This window comes from Prinia subflava, chromosome Z (assembly GCF_021018805.1).
Source record: "Prinia subflava isolate CZ2003 ecotype Zambia chromosome Z, Cam_Psub_1.2, whole genome shotgun sequence".
In the NCBI taxonomy this organism is placed as follows: domain Eukaryota; kingdom Metazoa; phylum Chordata; class Aves; order Passeriformes; family Cisticolidae; genus Prinia; species Prinia subflava.
The window spans coordinates 19,414,469-19,421,830 of NC_086283.1; the positions used below are offsets into that span (position 1 = coordinate 19,414,469).

The 7,362-nt window shown below is 47.9% G+C and overlaps 1 protein-coding gene across 1 annotated transcript in view; it reads right to left on the bottom strand.

The window, feature by feature from the left end:
* The window catches only part of LOC134564650 (protocadherin-11 X-linked-like), a 438,831-nt gene extending 435,660 nt beyond the window's left edge, over positions 1-3,171 (bottom strand). The window contains exon 1 of the mRNA XM_063423638.1: positions 2,526-3,171. The gene's annotated coding sequence lies outside the window, so the exon portion shown is untranslated. The remainder of the gene's footprint in view (positions 1-2,525) is intronic.
* Between the last annotated feature and the right edge of the window lie 4,191 nt (positions 3,172-7,362).

A 7,362-nucleotide genomic window follows, 5' to 3' on the forward strand; every position in this document is an offset into this window, starting at 1 on the left:
TAATGGAAACACTGACATACTCCTAACTGTAGGAGCGTGAATGGCTCCACTATGAGATTACTCAAGTCCACATAGAATACAAATGCAATACAGGACCACAGGTTCACAACTTTGATCTCTTTTTTTTTTTTTGCAGAGGCTGTGATGTATAAAGCCAATTCCACTGTGCAGACAGTACTACACTGAATATAAATTATCCTTTAACTATAGAGAGGCTCACATTTAAAGAAATGCTGCAAGCATGAACAATGCAGCCATGAAGTAGAATTCTTCCGTAGCAAAAATACACATCAAGATCTGCATGGATAACCATGGTTTCAAAGGACGAAACCTCTCCCACAGCTGTTATTTGATAAAAAATAGAGTAAAATCTGGAGTACTGGACATACAGAAGTACAGTTGGAGCGCACTGCTTGCTCTTTCCATTAAAAAAGCAAGCAAGGAATACTTACTTTATTGCTCATATTAAGCATCATTCCCCTAAGAGGCATAAAATATGATTTGAAAATGTGGAAACCAACAGTCTCTACTGAATAAGGCTTGAAATTTAAACATGTCTTTTCCAGATACCTCTTTAGAGGAAAAACCTTCTGCCTACTGAGCTAACACTAAGCTCCCTGGAGTTTAGCCATGAATATTCTAAACCAATCTCTTACAATTCACATAAAGTTATCTTTTGCCAAAATAAAATGCTTAAGAGGAATTCAATATGCTTATACTGCTTTTCTTAATTTTATTTAAAATCAGTGTTTCCGTCTCAACCTTATGCCAAATACACAGCAAGAGAGAGACTGAGCTCTGGAGACGTTACCTGAGATTCTATACACCGATGGGAAAACAAATTCCTTCTGAGAACATCAGCTATTCAGGGTTGGTTCGTAATTTAGCATTTAGCTAACTCTTTTGCAGTTACAGATAGGTACTGTTGAGGATTCTTACATGAATTTCTCTGCTGCTTACACCAGTTGTTTCTTGGGTGGTGCTCAGCCATGGTGCATCCGCACTCTGGGATGTTTCTCTGCTCGCCAACTTTGTTTGTGTGTCGGGGAATGTTAGTAAATAAATAAATAAATAAATAAACTTTGTTCCGTATCTTACCTCTTTTGACCTGTGCAACTGGCAGATCAATGCTACTTCCACTGCAGACAAGCAAAAAGTTACAATTTATCTTTCACTTCATCTTTTTGTTGTCTTTAGGCTTTCTTTCAGTAAGGCTTGAAGAAGGTACTGAGCCGCTGAGGCTCAGTTCTCTATGCCAGAATACAACTGAGCACAAAAAAGAATGCAAGGGTGAGTTGATAGTATCTACTGTCCTCATCTCTGCTTTGGTTCAATAAACCTGAACATCTTCTCCCCTCCTCTGCCGATTGAGATAAGCAGCAACAATTACTCAAAATGTATTATCAACTCAAGCTCAAAAAGGCAGGATCAGCTGAGCAGACTGCATCTCTCCCAACCTCAGTTTCCTTCAGTGTCCGAGAAGGGCAAATAGGTCCCTGTTTGCCTCTTGCCATGCACCTCGCAGCTACTTTACAGGCAACTACACCCAGGCTGCAAAAGGAGACTGAGATAAATCCTTTGCCTTCCACATCCCCTGCAAGGTTTCTGCCTGTAGCCAGCAGGCTGAAAGATCTGTACCACGATAGCAAAAGTCACAACCATCCTTCCCTTCCCCACACAATCACGTTCTCTCCTTCTCTTTCTTTCTGTATTTGCTCTCTCCTTGCCTTTCTGTGGTCTCCATAGCTGAAACCAAGAATTCACTGGGCATCACTGCAATGCCTCTAACCAATTCTAACCGTATCCAGAGCTTGAGTCAATTAAAGCACATTTCAGCTTCATCTGGTTTTCATCCCATTCCAGTACTCCACATACACAGCAACTTTAAGCTTACAGACATCCCTTCATGGTTCAAGAAAATCCTTCAATCAAAGAACTTCATTTACAATCCAGCATAGTTTTTGCTTTCTCTGCTCTCCACAGCAGCCTGGCATTTTGATGCAATCCTCATTTAATGCAATCTCCATTACAGGATTATGATCACATCAATAAAATGTTCCATATGTTTGGGTTTTTTCGCATCCCTCACCCCCTCTCATTAAGAGTAGGCACTATATCTGCAAAAAAAACCAAATCAAACAGGCTGATGGGATGCTCTAGGGAGGTAGCGGGGGGTACACATTCAACAAAATGCAGCAGCCAATGCAAACTGCCCATCAGAGACTGAGCCCGTGGATCTCCTCATTCCTGAGCTAGGCGAGTTGCTCACTGTCCACGCCGTGAGCACACATCCTCACTGTGCTGTGCTACCAGACTAAAAATAAATACAGCTTTTGCAATCACTTGTGAGCTCCGTGCACTTTTCACAGGAGCAGACTTTCATTTCACTTGATCGGTTTCAGCCTACTCATACTGTTCTGGATGAACCGCTGAGGCTCTGCTTCAAAGGGTGGGGGGGATGCTGGACAAAGGATAACATATGAAAGGATACAAAAATCTCCCTTTTGCCCAAGCCCCCTTCTTACCTTAAGTGCCTTCTCTGCACAAGATGCCAATCTACATGGACTCCTCAGCACATCATCAAGGCGTTTAGAGTAGTGAAGGCTGCCCCACTGCATGGAAGTTAGACCGCTTTGCAACAGCAAATCCTCGATCCAAAGCACCAGCCGCTTCTTCCCATGCAGTGTGCCGAGCACGAATCACACGCGACTTCCACATAGGGAATAAAATTGTAAAAGAAACTGGGGAAAAAAAAGAAAGAAAAAAAAATGTATCCTAACTTTTAGGTAGCCTGAGTGTGTTTTATTTCTGTTGGGTTTAGTCAATTATCTGCTTTTGCAGCCGCCAAACGATGGAAAGGCAATCGCGCCCTGGAAGCCCCGCACCAGTCCGCAGAGGTCCGGCCGCGTAACCCAAGTTGCGCGGAGACACTCTGAACTCAGTGCGGCTCCGTAGCGCAGCCTGGCAGCCCTTCCCTCGCCGGGCGGCTGCGGACACCGGAGCGCCGGGTCTCCCCACGGGGCAGCCGCCGCCGCTGGGCGCTCGCCCGGCCCCGGCGGGGCTGGCCCGGTGCTGGCCCGGCTGGCCCTGCGGGCTGCGCTGCCAGCGGCGCCCCGGAGCCCGCGCTGTCCCGGCGGCGGCGGCGGCGACTCCGGCTCGGCTCTGCCGCGGCCGCCCGCGCCCCGCTCTGCCGCTGCCAGCCGGCCCTCCCCGCGGCTGACATCAGCGCCAGGAGGAGGAGCGACGCCGGGGACGCGAATAGCCGGGCCGAGGGGGGTTCCCCCTCCCGGAGCCGCCCTGCCCGCTCCTCTCGGAGAATCCCCCGAAAGCGGCGGCGTGGTCGCTCCGCCGCCTCGCCGGGGGCGGCCCCAGTCCCCGCCGGCGCCCCCCGCCCTCCGGTACTGCCCGGCGGGCAGCTCCCACACAGGGGAGAAGCGCGGGGAACCGGCACTCGGGGCCGGAACGGGACCGGAGCGGGGCGCGGCGCTCGCTGCCCGGGGCTGCCGGGCAGCTTAGCGCCGGCGGTGCTTTCCTGCCTCGCTCCGCCGGGCTTCCCGCCTGCACAAGCGCCGCAGCGGGGGAGCAACAGGGGATATGCGGGATCGCCCCATGGCCCGGCCCCGGCTTGGAGGGCGCCTGTGCCCGCGAAAGAGCTGCGGCCCCCGGCTCCGCCGCCCGCCCTCCCTGCCCGTCAGTGCGGCGGTGCCCGCTCCGACCGCCCCCGCCGCAGCCCGGGATGGCAGCGGAGCAGCTGCCGGCCGAGCCGCGCTCCCGCTGCGGAACGGGCGCCGCGAAGGCTGGGAGCGGGGGCGGCGGGGGGACAGCGCCCGGGGCTGAGAGGAGTCTTCCCGGCGGCGGGGCTGGGTGCCCGGGCTCGGGGATGTTGCGGTGCCCGGTTTCGGAGGATACTGGGTGCCCCGGCTCGGGGGTGTTGGGTGCCCGGGTTAGGAGGATTCTGGGCGCCCGTGTTCGGGGGGGTGTTGTGTGTCCGGGGCGCGGGGTGGGACGCGTGTCCCGCACGTTTCGGTGGCTCCTCTTTAGGGCTGGAGCTCGGGGGTGGGGAGACCACGACCGGCACGGGGGTCGTGCCGCAGCCTTCGGCGGGGACCCGCTGCGGGTGGAGCAGGGCTGGCCTCGGGTCGCGCCCGGGCGGGCTCCAGTGTCCGTCGGGCCGGGCTGTCCCGCCCGAGCCGGACCCCGCTTCCCAGGAGGGGCAGCGCTGGGATCGGGGGGTCCGCCCGGGGGCGATGCTTGGGGCGATGCAGCCGTGGGTGGGGGCTGGTGGCCGTGTGAAGTCAGTTCAGTCTGTGATCAGGGATCTGTGATAGAACAGTGAGGTTGTGGTGGTGAGTTCAGCTTGTGTGAAACTATAGTTCAATTAATAGTTAATTTGTGGTGTTTACTTAAATAATTTGAGTATCTTGTATTATTTGCAGTATTTTGCCAGATGCCTGCAGTTGGCACTTCTCAGTGAACACAATAATTATTTGTAAATAAATGAGCATTTTTTCTATGCTTGGGTGACAAGACAGTTTTAAACTCGTCTGATGAAGAGAAGACATTGCACTTACCCTAACAGCACACATTTTTCATGTGTTCTTCTTTAAAAATAGTATGAAAATGTCTGTGAAAGCCTTATTTTACCTTCTTCACTGTAGCAAGATGTAGGTGATGCCTCACTTTTATCGCTAAATATAGTTTAAATGCCAGAATTTCTCTGAAATAAGGGTATATAAGTGAGAGGATGAGCAAGTTCTAAAATCAGCTTCTGAAAATCCCCAGTCATTCAGTGAATTGTCTCCATCTTACCTGTTAACTCATATATTCAATGAAATTCTTTGAGTATGGACTCAGAATGAACAATTGCATAGCCATTAACCATGCTGAAATACTCCAGAATAGATGTAATGCCTTTTCTTCTAGGTCATATTTCCATATCGTATTTCAGTCGCATGACTCTAAGCAAATACCCATTGTATTTTACTCTACTGGGTGCTAAATTCTGTGAATTTAGTGAAGTTATGACTTCATTATTTTTTGTCCCATATGCATACAGATGGCAGAGGTGCCTCATTATGTACAAACAGAACATTACCCACAAATTACAGTTCATGTCCTGGCTGCTGTGCACCAGGCTGCTGAGAGTAACACCTACCAGTCAGTGAGACTTATTTTTCAACATTCCTGAACATTTCGTAATAAAATGGGATATAGAGAAACTACAAAAAGGTAAAAAATAAAAAGCAGAGTGCAGCTCTGTGTGTTTGGTTTCCATCATGATGGTGGCATACAGATGAGGACGGGCTATCAATCCTACTAATATCCATTTCACTGAGCTGCCGTTACAGAGGATTTCTAAAATAGCAAAGTCCATAATAGACAACTGTATTTTACACCTAAGAAGAGACAATTGGGAGAAGGAATTTCTGTCAATGGCTTGGACACAAATGACCTTCAGGATGCTTTGTCCTGTGCAAGAGCGGTCAACTGCGATAGCAGTGGCCAATCCAGAAAGGAAAGCAAGGGGCATATTCTGTGAATGGCAACCTGTCCAGCTTTCCAAAGGGTGTCTAAGCTATAATGGATCAAGTGTTCTGCCTCAACTGTGTTTGAAATGCAAGCCAGAAGTAAAATTTAGTAAAAAATTCTTATTTCATAAAAACAAAACAATCCAAAACCAACAAAAAGAGCAAGGAGTAGGTGGCTTATTTAACAGATTTTTTGGAGAAACCCTGGAAAAGGGCAAGAACCCTTTACAAACCAGAGCAGCTACATCACAAAACTAGAGAGTTCGAGTCAGATTAAGTCTGTCCATGCAGAAAATGCTATGAACACAATAATTCTGTTCATCAGAAGGCATTGCTGCTACCCTTGATTCAGATAAAGGTCTAAATCCTGAAATTGTTTGTTACTCTGAGCACATGAAGAGGCCCCACAGGAACTATTCACATGTGAAAAGAGCTAGGACCAGAGCCAAAGTTTTGCATACTGTGAAGGTCAAGCTTGCTTCCTTTCTAAAACTTGCATTTAACAGACAAACACTCACAACTATGGTTTCCATAAAGCACCTTCAGCTCGTTCCTTAGGATGCTGTGAGCACCATGGCTGATTAAGAGAAATTTATGTCCTAGCAGGTCCCTGAGATTTGGGGGCCGGGTGCCTTGCAGGGAAGCTGCTGCCTTCATAGCAGGGGTTGCCTCTGCCTTCCTCTGATTGCAATTATTGTGCTTCTTCCCATAGATGCCAGGTTTTTTTATGAACTTCTCAAAATGTTAGAGTCTCATAGATATTATACAACTCCTGGCTTTACAGTCATGGAAAAACCTGTTAATAAAAATTCACTGCCTGTAGGACGAATTCTTAGCATTTTTGCAAAGGTCATGTAAAATATATTGCTTGAGTAGCCTTACTTTGGTCACCAGATAAGTCATTGAGAGGCCACATGATGACAGCTGCAAAGAAAGATTGTAATTCACTTTCATGTCTCTATGCAAGAAAATAAGAGACACAAGCCTTCCTTTCAGTGCTGGGGATGGGGGCTGTTTGGAGACTAGTGCAGGGAACAAAAAGGAACTACTTTCACCAGCCTGACAGATAAGGTTGGAGGTCTCTCTCTCCTGAAGGCCTCACAGAGTTCTGCTTTGTTTCTTCTTTGCTTCAGAACAACAGAAAACTTGGAAAACAAATTGCAACCACACCATACCACAACTTTTGCTAGGATTTTGCTTCAGTCCCAAATATGGCTTTTATTCTCCATATACTTACACGAGCAACAGTTTCTTTCTCTCCTTTTTTCCTTATCCTGATTTAAGGGAAATGTAAAATAAATCCTGCTCGGGTTTTTGAGCACTAGCCCAGATTTTACTTCTGCTTCTAAATAATGGAAATTCACAAGTTTTACCTTTTCTGGGAGAAATGTTTACCTCTGTTGCACCAGGCTCCTTCACTGCCAGCTGATCCTGTATTTGGATTTGCTAACAACATAAACAGTGGCCCTGGGTCTCTCAGAGTCCAGCCCTTTGCAATGCTCTATAATTACAGTGGCTGGCCTTCTTTTTTCTAAATTATTTGTGGAAATGTTCTTTTTTTGGCCAGGAAACTGGCATAACATCAGGTCAAATCACTTTATGTCATATACAAGAATAACTAGAAATGACATAGATATATAAAAAAAGAAACCCTGCAGCCACAAATCGAGATGAACAATTGTCACATGTCTATATGCACCCTACTCCTTTCATCCCAGGACTGGAGATGTTATACACCTCTTGATGATAGGGAGGAAGTTTAGACTGTATTATTTTGAGAAGGGTGTGGATTTCTAAATACACAGATTTTTGAGGGAGAGCCAGGCACCAGTGG